Here is a 12,127-nt window from a genome sequence, read left to right as displayed (position 1 = left end):
CAGGCGGGGGGGGCGGAGCGAGGCGGGGCAGTGTTGAGGGCACCTCGCGACGTGGTGACGTGTCTGCCCAGGCGTTGTCTCGCGCTTCGCGCCTCTGGGGCGCTCGCTCGCTGTGCATGGGGGCAGGAAGCTGAGAAAGACGAGACCACGCTGCGAGAATGCTCAGGAGCAGGACAACATCTCTTACAGTGACCGACCCGCGAGAACTAATCAGCTATAGGCACAGGTAGCTAACAGACAAATTTCATTAACTCACACCGTTTAAAGACATTTGTCACAAAGGAAAACATGCCCATTACCCTGCACGTTTGGGGTAGAAGTGGGTGCACAGTGTAGAAAGATGCATAGAGGTGGTGCTGGGGGACATGGTCTTGCACTGCACTCGATAAAGTTAGATAATTATTGGGCTCTATGATCTTAAAGAACTATTCCAAATCAAAACAATTCTATGATTCTGTTCCAAGGGGAGCATCTCCTTGGAGACAGAGAGAAATCACTGGATGCAACAGAAGGAAGAGAAGTTTTGGGAATGGAAATAGAATCACAGAATTGTTGTGGTTGGAAAAGACCTTTAAGGTCATTGACTCCAATCCTCAGCCTAACACCACCATGGCCATTAAAGCATGTGCCAAAGTGCCACATTTATCTCACCAGAGGTATATTTTGTATAGAAGCCTAAAAGGTATGTAATCTGAACTTTTTGCATACCACCTCCCAAGCACCATAAAATACTCTGCTTGGTACTTTGGGACATGGTGATCTCAGGTTGATATTTGGACTGGATGATCTTAGAGGTCTTTTTGAACTGGAAGAATTCTATGATACTTAAATAATAAAATACTGTGGCAAACAAATATTGTATGAATCAGAGGGGTGCTCTTGAGTAACTGGAGTATGGACACCCAAGAGCTGTACAGGCAGGAAAACTGGACTGGAGAGTAAGGCCAGTGTACTGAACAACAGAAGAATGTATCCTAATATGGGGCCTGAAATTGTGCCAGTGGAGGTTTAGCATGGATATTAGGAACAATTTAGTTACTGAAAGGGTGTTCAGGCATTGGAACAGGCTGCCCAGGGAGGTGGTGGAGTCACCATCTCTGGAGGTGTTAAAAAAACATGTAGGCATGGCACTATAGGCCACAGTTTAATGGCCATGGTGGCATCAGGTCAGTGGATGAACTTGATGATCTTGAAGGTGTTTTCCAACTGAAACAATTCCATGATTCTATGTTGTTCAGCTATGTCAGGGATGCCTCAGTATCCCCAACAGCAAAATGAAGTTAAAAAATCAAGACTTCCCTGACATAAGGAATGTTGACAGCAAGACTAATTTGCTCATGTTCTCTCAACATTTTGAAAGCATTGTCTGGCTAATAAAAGCTATTGGAAGTGGGCAATTAGATATTTTTTTTTCCCTTTAAGAACATCAGGGTATAGTACAGAAGCCCAGAAATGTTCAGTGTGGAGGTATTAAACACCTCATAAAATCAAGGTATTTCAGAGGCAATAAACTGGACTTAATTTATTCTATTGATTTCAAATAGATGAATGGAAGGAAAATACAATCAAAATGGAGAGGAACATTTGCAACTGGATGTGAACTGTGAAATATAGGGCAGAGCAAAAGAATGAGCTGCAATAAAACAAGAGGGTTTATAAACAGCTGTAAAAATTGGTTCAGATTGTTCCCTTCAGTATATTAATTCAGCATCAGTTTTATCACAGAATCCTCAAACTAAGTTTGTATGGGATGGAAGCCTGAGCCAGCCATGGTCTGTAGGCCATCAGCACTTTTCAGTCATCCAGGAGAGTAAACTGGGAGGGGCAGAAGACAGGACAGCTGCCCCTAATTGGCTCTAATTGTATCCCAGACCATAAATGTCATGCTCACTCTAAAGCTAGAAATTTGCTGAAGATCAGAGTGTCACTTGTTCCTGTTCTTCCCTTTTTTCCTGTTTCTTCCCATTCCTGGAGGGTTTCATTCATCATCGTGCTCCTGAGGACTGCTTTCCTCTTTCTTATGACCACCACACAGACACTGGGATGAGTATAACTTTGTACACTTTATCCTGGCATTAGTATTAACATTAGTTTTGCTGTTTCATTTCATCTGTTCTCATTTCAACACACGGGTCTCCTCTCCTTTTACCAATCCCTCTTCTCAGCTGGTGAGAAGGAATCAGGTGATAGAGCAGCTGCTATAGTTTATCCCTGGATATGAGCTGAATGGAGCCACCAAGGCTGCTATTGTTCCTTATAAGCCCTTTTTATCCTGAGTGTGTTTGATTGTGACTGTGTTTAATCCTGATCAATAACTAGCAGTAACCTGCCTGCTTATTTGGAGTTGGTAAGAAGCAGAGCTGGCATATATGAAATTATCTTCATTGTGTGGAGTATGTATCTAAGGGGATGGGATATTGCTTATTAGAATACTGCTAAGAGATTTGTCAATGCTTTCTGTTGAACTACCAGAAGATCTACTAAGAAATCCCATTTATTGTATAGACAGGAGATGGTTCCAACTCACTCCATCCAAGGAATGAAAGCATTTCTGAAGATATGATTGAGCTATGCTAAACCTTTCAAGGGGGATGTTAAAATGGGTTATAAATCCCAGGGAATTCATGGGAAAGGAAAGCCGGAGTAGAGAGTTTAGGAATGCCTGGATGTCCTAGCTCAGCATGCTATTTGATGAAAGCTAAATCTCAGGCAAGAGTTCTGTGTCTGGATCTCAGTCACAAAACTGTGACGCTATTTGTTAGCTTGATTGCTGGGGGGTGGGGGGGAATCCTTCAGAGTTGACCTAAAGCATAGCTTCTAGACATAAGGATGCTCCACGCTTACCTCTAAAGACAGTAATAGTACTATTAATGTATTGACTTTCAGATCTAGGTTCCTCATTCATTTTTACCTTCTTTCTTGCATTAGGAATGGTTTCAAGGAATTTGGTAAATGCTAAGACAATACCTTGGTGAGAGTACGATATGATAGTCCTCAAGACCATCTTATTCTCTAACTTAGAGTACCTGGTGTGACTTCCAGTTTTTCCAAGCAGCTAAAAAACTGATGGGTGTTTCTCTACTAAGCTCAACAAACCCGTTTTGGAGCTGTTAATAGGTGTTGATGCAGAAGAGATGTCTCTCTGTGGTTAAATTAGGTGGAAGCTCATTAGCATTCAGCATGACAGTGGAGATGGTGCCTGCAGGCTGAGGGATCAGTCAGCTTGTAACAATTGATGACTAGCGAAACCACAGAGGGTGTAACTCTGTATTTACAACTAGACTACTTTGGTACTTGCATTTGAAGAGTGGTTGCATTAATGATGAGGAGACTTTGCCCATGCTATGCACTTAGTCTTTCTGTACTGTACTAAGAAGTCACTTATGGAGATGAAAGGAAATACTGAAGAAAATATTGGGAGCTTTTTTGTTGTTGCGTTTGCCTGGAGCACAAATGGATTTATCTACCCTCTTTTTTTCAGCTGTCCCTATCTCTGTGCTCTCTTGCTTCCCTTTAATATATTTTCTTCTTCTCGGGAAACTAGAAGCATTAACATTAAATACAAAGCAGACAGTTAAAGTCTGATGTTTATTACTGGCCACACAGTGTCATCTAATGATGGGTTTGAACTGCAGAAGTTTCAGTACTTGTTAATAATAATATTTCAGAGAACATGATCCCACAGACTGTCCCCTCTGTTAGTCCTGAGGCCAAGGGCTGAGCTACTTGTTCTGGCCAGGCATCATGCTGGCGTTTATGAAGGGCATGACGACCACAAAGAGAAGGACGAGGACACAAAATCTCGAATGTCCATGATTTTCACCATGGAGATAAAAACAACACTGAAAAAGTGATAGGAACAAATATTTTCTGTCTTTTCTTTGTTCCTAGAGAGAGAAGGAGATCCTCTAAAGTTCCTGTTAGTTCTCAAACTTGGGTACTCAACAGTTATACTTATTAGGAAATACTTGGTTCGTGTCCTCTCATCCAAAGCTGAATGTAACAGAGCCAGGACAGACACAGCATCCACTTGGACACAAGAAACATGCCCCATGCCAACAGGTAAATAGACTGACACAAGCTTTTAAAGCCTTACCTAAAGTAGATCTGTTTCTGCTGACGAGCCAGCAATGGTAGCCAAACAGAAACATCAGGCTTACAAAGAACATGACCGCCACAAAGAGAAGGAAAAGGACATGAAACTTGGACCGTCCATTTGTCAGTTCACCCTGGAAAGAAAAGCAACAGAACAAGTGATAGAACAAATCAACACAGATGTACCCAAAGCAGAAATAATGGGGGGTTGCTTCTAACTTGCTGTGTGTAACAGAGCCAGGACAGATACAGCTCCCATCTGGGCACAAGAAACAGGCTTGATGCCCACTAGTAAATAGGCAAGCACAAGCTCTTGAAGCCTTGTTTGTGTTCTGCTGAGTTTCCTGTCCATAGGGTAAAATTCTGCACCCCTTGCAGTACAAAATCTGCCAAGAAAACCTGGTCTTCATAGCTATGGCAATTAGGAAACTGAGCAGAGATGGTTTGAATAGTTGAACAGCCAAGCAGGACCTTACAAACAGGAAAAAAAAAATATGGATTTCCTTCTATAGTAGAAGAGTCAAGAGCCAGAGAGCCTTCTAAGTGTGATCTGCAGAGAGGCTGTGGGGACTTCCAGGTGAAAATAAGTATTTCTCAGCCTTTGCTCATCCCATACATGCAGCCACAGAGCTCAGGTCTCTGGACCAAAGGCCAGTCTCTTACCGGAGCTGTCAGTGCGCACAGGTGTAACACAAAGAGCACAATAATTATTCGGGAGCTTTCTGAAGCCTCTTGTGTTTACAGCACGATTTTCTCAATAAAGAGCTCCCCGTAGTGGTCAAAACGAAACGCAGCTGAAGCCTCTGCTTTTCACTTGGCTTCTGGCTAACTCAAAGGACAGCTGATCTTTTGGGAATCCGTTCTGAAGTTGGTACCACTGGTGAACATCACAGGGGCAGGCTCCCGCTCATGGCTCTCCCTTGTCTGCACAACCAGATCTGGGCTTTCTGGGTTACTTTGCTCGTTTGCAAATCTCAGGAGCCAGACTCAGAACTGCTTGGTTGGTTCTGCACAAAGCCAATGACCCCAAATTTGATTAGAATTCTCCATGCCCAGAATGCCCTAAAAAGCAGCAAGGGAATGTGGAAACAGAGCAGGTTTTTGTCTCAAACTCAGGTTGGCTAAACCCTCTGTACTTTGGGATTACCAGGGAGGTTCAGGTGGGGAAATGTTTGTGTGGCTTCTGATTCCTGCCATCTTCCTTTCCTCTGAAAAGAGGAGGAGTTTAAGATATGTAGTGGCAGCAAATGAAGTGTGAGGCTTAATTACTCCATGCATCACTCTCCACAACCCTTCGCTGAGCATGCAGAGGTGACAGGCACCACTTCAGAAACAATCTGCATGCAGATATAATTACATGACAGGGGTGTGCAGACACTAGGCTGAGGAGAAATGCCTTTTAAAGTCATCTTTTCAGAAAGCTACAAATCAATCTCTAGGATGCACCACAGACAGTGATGATCCATTTTTAGGACACATCTGCAAAAGGACAAAAAGGAAAATGAACGATCAGTAAATGGTTAACCAGTCAGTTCTCACTGGGTGCACCATTTCTATCTACTTAAGGATGAAACACAGGTGTGGGACTGCAAACCCTTCCAAGCCACGAACAGCAGAAGTGGAACTGCTGATGCTGTTGTACAGCTGTAACAGAGACACTCTGCATGTGAGAAGACATGGGAAGTACCCAAGCTTTCACATAACTCAGTGGTGACCACATTCACTTCTGATGCAGAAAGGCTCCCTCAACATGCTTGGCTTTTTGTATCCCCTTTTCAGTCTGCTAAGATGACCTGCAGAAGCAGTGCTGCTCTTTAGTCCCTATCTTCTCTCTGCCCTGATGGGTGGTGTTTCAGGAATACTCAGAAGAAACTCAAAGCTGCTGGTGACCACCCTGCTCAAAACAAATTTCCAATGGCTCTTACAAATGTGTAGAAGGAAGGTAAGGTCAGGAGCATCTCAGATTAGTTGTCCAGGCTTCTCCATTCCTTGACAGGCTTCCTGCTCACTGTTCAACTGCTTCCAGCTAAAAACACCCAACTCTTCCTTGCAACCTCCTCACAAGGCTAAAAATCCTTCTTATTAAGGTCAGAGAGTCCAGTAGGTCAGCAGCCTTTGACGCTTTCATGGCCCAATACAACACTTAAACCTTGCTGCTAACAGGCTCTGATTCCCTAAATAAGTTTGGCTCTATTTCTCCATTGCTTCCCACCTCCCTTCCAACATTTCAACTTGAACCTCTAAGTCTTTGCTTCAGTTGTGCATTTGTCTTATTGTGTTTCCATGGCCAAACACCTCATTACTGGGGGCTTCTGAACAGGAGGAAAGAAAAGCTTACATCTGTGCCTTGGCCAAGAGGAACACTGTGGACAGAAGGCTCTGTGTTCTCTCCTTTCTTTGGCAGGGCTAACAACCTTGGCCACTTTAGGGAAGGCTACTGGAGTAGCAGGGGTGAAAAACAAGGAAAAAAAACCCAAACAACAAACAAAACCCGAACAGCAACAACAAAACAGGCTCAGGAATGGTCTGGTATATTTGCAGTGAGCCAGAGAATGGGTTACAACAAAGTTGGGAGAATGCAAAAGGATCAGAATGTGCCACAGTAGAAAGCTGGGATGAAGGACAGAGAGAAAATACACTCAGTGGCAGCTTCTGAGATGAACCAATATCCATGAAAATGCTCACTTCCTTTGAACCTAAACATCTATTTTCCTGAAGAACCAGAAGCTTGGGAACTTCTATGAGTTAGCTGCAACTTGCCCCTGTGTCAGCCAACAGAACCACTCAGGTTCTCGCCTCTTGCTTCCTTTAAGCCCCATCTAATTATGCAGCTTAACCACAGCAATAGCAGCCATTTTGCTGAATATGCAACAGTCCCCACACCATATTTGGATGTGGGGAGACAGAAGAAAAAGGCCATTTTGTTTCCATTGCAAGGATTCTACAGGGTCTGAGTGACATGGAAAGGACAGAGCCTGCTCCTGTCTATCCCAGGTCACGCCTCTCGTTTGCATCTCTTGGATGTACCCACATCAACCTGAAGAGAAAAGTATAACAAATCTCAGAGTTTTCCCTCCCCATTGTTCCTCAGGACTGCAGTTCATTAACTACAAGAAATGCAGTTTCATTGCTGTGCATTAACCAACGACTTCCCTATTAGCACTGCTGTCTCCAATCAAAGAATCATTTATGGAAAACAAGGGCAGAGGGAACAACATGCTTTGGCAGCTTGGAGATGATACACCCAGAGCTTTTAGACCCTCTGTCTTATATTTTTATGTTAAAGCATCACGAGATATTACCATATTTTTCATTATTATTTGTGGCACTAAATACTGCAGCACTCAGTGCCAGATGGCTAATATTCAGCATAAAAATACTGCAAGGCCAATCTTAGAAGGGCTCAATGAGAATCTAACAGTAGATACCCCTCCTAGTAATGGTGTGTTCATACAACAGGTAGCATGTTTGCCCTAATAAAATCTAGGACAAGCCTTGTGTAGTGGCAAGATGGACAAACCCATGTTTTTTAATGAAGAAAATCAGTGTCATCTAAAAATACAGCTCATTTGTGGTTATGTGACTGTGAAATACAATTCACCCTGCATTTCAAATGGATGTGTAGCTGCTCTGTTCTTAAATGTGAGTGTGCATTTTTCTAGATGTAATTACAAAAGTCTCCATCTCCAAATCAGTGCTGTGCCTTTTGGCACAGATTCAGCTTGCCAAAATTGTATCTCTGAGTGAGGGATTCTGTCCCCCTCCTTCTCCTATTTTTTCCCTTTATAATTTCTTTGCATTCGTTTCTTCCCATTAATTATCCCTCTTTCTTCACCTCCTTGTGTCCACACCCTTCCCATACTGTTGATTCTAAATCATAATGGGCTATTGTCACTTTTCTTCCTCCTCTAGCCTGACTCCTGAATTAGTTTTGATTTTCACAGCTCTGGGGGCACTTTCATCTTGTCTGACACCTGCCATAACTGGAATTGTCAGTGTTACCATACAAAATACAGATGTCAGTCTCCCCTTGGTGTACTGATTGGCTGGAATTCAGTCCTGAGTTTTTCCATTTTATGGGAATGTTTAATAATTCTAAATCTTAGTTCTATAAATAGTCCCTATGAAATTGTACTCCAATTTTTCGCAGCTGTAAGAAATGAGTACCTGTGGCTGGAAGCAAAGTTCAATACCATGTCAAAACCATATTAAACACCTTTAATAAGAACTTAAAAACTTTAATAACCCCTAAATAAGATGTTATTTCACCTCCATGCACCAAGGCTTAGATTTCTTCCGGTGGGCTGCTTCTGTAAACTTCTCTTGCTGACAACTCTAGAGCATGCAGTAATTTTTGTGCCTCTAAGGAGATCTTCCACTTCAACACTAAATCTGCAGAGAAACAGATGATTTTTATTTAATTTTTTTTTGTGGTGAGCTGCTTTAAACAGTACAAGTATATAAATCTCATCTGTTAGGTTTCTCTGTCTATAGAAGCAGCTTTGCTCTCCTGGCTAGGTCACTCCGACAGAGGGGGTCATCATGTTTCTGACCACTACAGCTATTTGGCCTCTCTGTCTCTCTCTCTCAGGTTTGTGCTGTGCTTTGGTAATCTGGTGTCACGTAAACAAACTGGAGAAAGAGAAGACCAGAAGACAGAACTAGTAGAGGGGGAAATAAACCCAGCAGCACTTGAGAGTTACTGAAGAAGGAACAGCAGGTAAAGGTGAAACTTGGAAGGGAAAATATTAATACCATGAATATCAAATATATTAAGTACATCGTTAGCCTTAAAGGTGTAGACAAACCAAAATGATATGCATTAACATGGAACATGAAAATCATAAAGATGATTTTTCATAATGGGATGCTAAAATTATTAATTATAATAATTTCCAGCACATACCACACAATCATTTGATATGGTAAGTATATACATCTATATTGTAATGCTGGATTTTTCGGTACAGATCATTTTCTCCTGCCTCTGCCATTTTAATTCTAAATAAGGGGACACCAACTATCCTGTCACATTTCCATTATGACAATTATTTGCCAGGCATTTTTCTTCAGCTTTCCTGTATTTAATGTGATCCCATACCTTCCAGCACTCCTCTCTGTCATCATTAATGATTTCTCACCCTTCTGAAATGTTTACAGCATGGAGTATAGTCCTCTTTTAGTTATCTCTAAACTAAGCTGCTCTCAGTTCCCCATTTTAAATCTCTTTTCCAGAATTAACCATCTCCTCTCCACCAGGCTGCTGATGTGGTTTATCGGTGTTAAATGAAGGGCAGAATGCCATTTTCAGTAGTCCATCAGAACACCAAACATTCAAGGAATGTATTTATTTCTTACACAGTTGGGGCTTGCTTCAGATCTTTAGAACTCTGTTAGAGAAAAAAAATTATTACTGCTGGTCTGTACTGGAGAGAGTATGAACTGATCAAATGTGTATTTTTGATCTGCAGTTTTGGGGCTTTGTTGGAAATATGGCACAGTTTCTATCACTGATGCAGTGTGCAGGCATATGGAACCTGATTTTGTCTCTACCTTTAATGATGACAATGCTGTCATAATACAGTTGTCTCAGTATTGTGAGGTTTAACAATCCATGTTTGTCCAGTGATGTAATCTCCCTTAAAGAGGCAGTAGAGCTATGTCAAATACCACAATACCATAACTCAGGGTTCTTTTATCCACACACAGGATATTCCATGTGATGCATGTCCAAAGAACTTGATAGGGTGGAAAAACTGGACACACATCGTGTGGCTGAGAGCCCGTGCTGCAGGAGATCGATCCAGGCCACATTGTGTCTGCATACACACACTGTGTGGTCAGAAACATTTAAAATAGCTTGAAAAATGTGGCAGTGTTGGCCAGACAAAGAGTCACAGTTATCCCATTCTGCCTGGTCCCACTTCCAAGCTGAGAAGGGCAAACTGAAGTAAGCGGATGTATGGGAGCCATAAGCCCAGGATTCCCGTTTCTCTCTCTGAGGGATGCCACTGGGCGGCACTGTTCAGACCCCGCTCTGCCAGATGTAATTATGATAAAGAATTAAATTAGTGGCAGAGAAATGTCGCCTCTGTCGTTTAAAGCAAATCCTGGTCAGAAGCAAAGTTGCCTATCAAAGCACAGGCTAGAGAAAGCCTGCCTCATTAAAAATCAGCTTTAAGCCAATTGTACTCTTCCCCTCTGTCTGTCGGTCTGTCTTTCTCTCTCACAAATGAGCTTACAACTCTCCCTCAAGGCAAAAGCCTCAGTAGTCAAGCTCTGGTAGCTTTGAAGAAATCTTTATGTGATTAAAAATGCCACACAGAGTTACAGCTTCCTCATGGCTCTGCATGCCAATCAGATGGGAGTATATAGGCCGCTGTAAATGCAATCCGTGGCAGATCTCTGTCTTCTTAAATTGGTGTTTAATTAGGAGCAGTATTATTGCTGGGTTATTCTGCTCTCACAGGAACTACAGCTGAGCTGTGTTACCCAGAGTTCTGCCAGGTAGCTCAGAGTTTAACCCTGGGAAAGGTGTGGAGTGCAGAACTAGTTCTGTGCGGAAATGTGCCATGCCACGTGCTGTCTGGATTACACCTTCCCCTCATGGCTCTGCAGGCCCAGGCCTGCCTGCACCCGAGCCCAGGAAACTGCTGGGCAGCAGCTCTGTAGGGTTCATGAAATGTTCTGGGAGGGATGTGTGCCTACTCAGGCCCCTCTTCTGCTTTGACAATGGCAACAGTGTCTGGCTGTGTGTGGAGAAAGTGTGAGAGCACTAACTGCCAGTTGGGAAGAAGGACTCTGCTAAACAAGAGAGACTTTATAAAGTACCACTGTATCAGCAGAGCTGCTGAGCAATTCATGCAGTTATGTGGCTTAGGCTTGAGGGCCACCATCTTTCATAGAGACATAGAATAGTTTGGGTTGAAAGGAACCTTTAAAGGTCATCTAGTTCAACCCCTCTGCAGTCGGCAGGGACGCCTGCACCAGGGGAAGTTTAAACTTGAGGTGAGGAGAAAGTTCTTCACAGGGAGAGTTGTTAGCCATTGGAATGTGCTGCCCAGGTGGTGGAGTCACCATCCCTGGAGGTGTTCAAGAGGGGATTGGATGTGGTACTTGGTGCCATGGTCTGGTCATGAGGTCTTGGGTGACAGGTTGGACTTGATGATCTTTGAGGTCTTTTCCAACCTTATTGATTCTATGATTCTGTCTGCAACTAGAGCAGGTTGTTCAGAGCCACAAACCACCTGACCTGCAGCGGCCCCAGGGGTGGGGCCTCTACCACATCTTGGGACAACTGGGACAGGGTCTCACCACACTCAGTGTAAAGCATTTTTTCCTTCTCTCTAGTCTAAATCTCCCTCTTTTGGTTTAAACCCATCACCCCTTATCCTGTCACAACAGACCCTGATAAAAAGTCTGCCCCCAGCTTTCTGATCAGCCCCTTCAAGTTTTGAAAGGCCACAAGAAGGTCTCCCTGGAGCCTTCTCTTCTCCAGGCTGAACAACCCTGAGTCTCTCAGCCGGGAGCCTCACAGCAGAGGGTTTCCAGACCTCCAGTCATTGCTGTGGCCTCCTCCAGCCGCTCCCTGCAGGTCCACGTCTCTCCTCTCCTGAGACTTCAGAGCTAGGCCCCGCACTGCCGGTAGGGTCACAGCAGAGGGGCAGAATTCACTCCCTCGATCTGCTACCCACGCTGCTTCTGAACAGTTTTCTCTCAGAGGATGCCTGTACCTGTACAGTCACCATAAAACTCCTCCTGAAGGGGTGACACCTCGGGATGGGTTTGGCCGCTCTCCAACTCGGCAGGGAAGCACTCGTCCCCTCAGAGCACCATGGTAGGAATGAGGGCAGCTTCGCTGCTGCCCACCGGCCGGACGGGCCAGAGCTCTCAGGGCTCCGTAGCTGGCCGCTGCCATGGCGACGTGTCCCGCCTGCTCCTCAGGATGGCCGGGCGGGAGCAGCGTTCCGCCCCGCCCCGCCCCGCCTCGCGAGTCCGCCGCCCACCCACAATCCTCTGCTCCGCGGCCCTT

At 44.1% G+C, this 12,127-nt stretch overlaps 2 long non-coding RNA genes across 2 annotated transcripts; one reads left to right on the top strand and one right to left on the bottom strand.

Annotated features, from left to right (window-relative positions):
* The first annotated feature begins 38 nt into the window (after positions 1-38).
* Positions 39-10,203, top strand: LOC137447960 (uncharacterized). The gene is made up of 3 exons (XR_010988954.1): positions 39-226; positions 8,687-8,815; positions 9,805-10,203. It is a non-coding gene; the product is annotated as an uncharacterized lncRNA (long non-coding RNA).
* Positions 3,697-12,023, bottom strand: LOC137447958 (uncharacterized). The gene is made up of 3 exons (XR_010988953.1): positions 11,829-12,023; positions 8,365-8,487; positions 3,697-4,229 (listed from the first exon to the last, which is right to left on the bottom strand). It is a non-coding gene; the product is annotated as an uncharacterized lncRNA (long non-coding RNA).
* Positions 12,024-12,127: the final 104 nt, after the last annotated feature.

Source organism: Melanerpes formicivorus, unplaced genomic scaffold, assembly GCF_026170545.1.
Source record: "Melanerpes formicivorus ecotype bairdi unplaced genomic scaffold, bMelFor1.0.p_v2 SCAF_22, whole genome shotgun sequence".
NCBI classification, from domain to species: Eukaryota; Metazoa; Chordata; class Aves; order Piciformes; family Picidae; genus Melanerpes; species Melanerpes formicivorus.
This window is presented reverse-complemented; position numbering and strand designations above follow the sequence as displayed.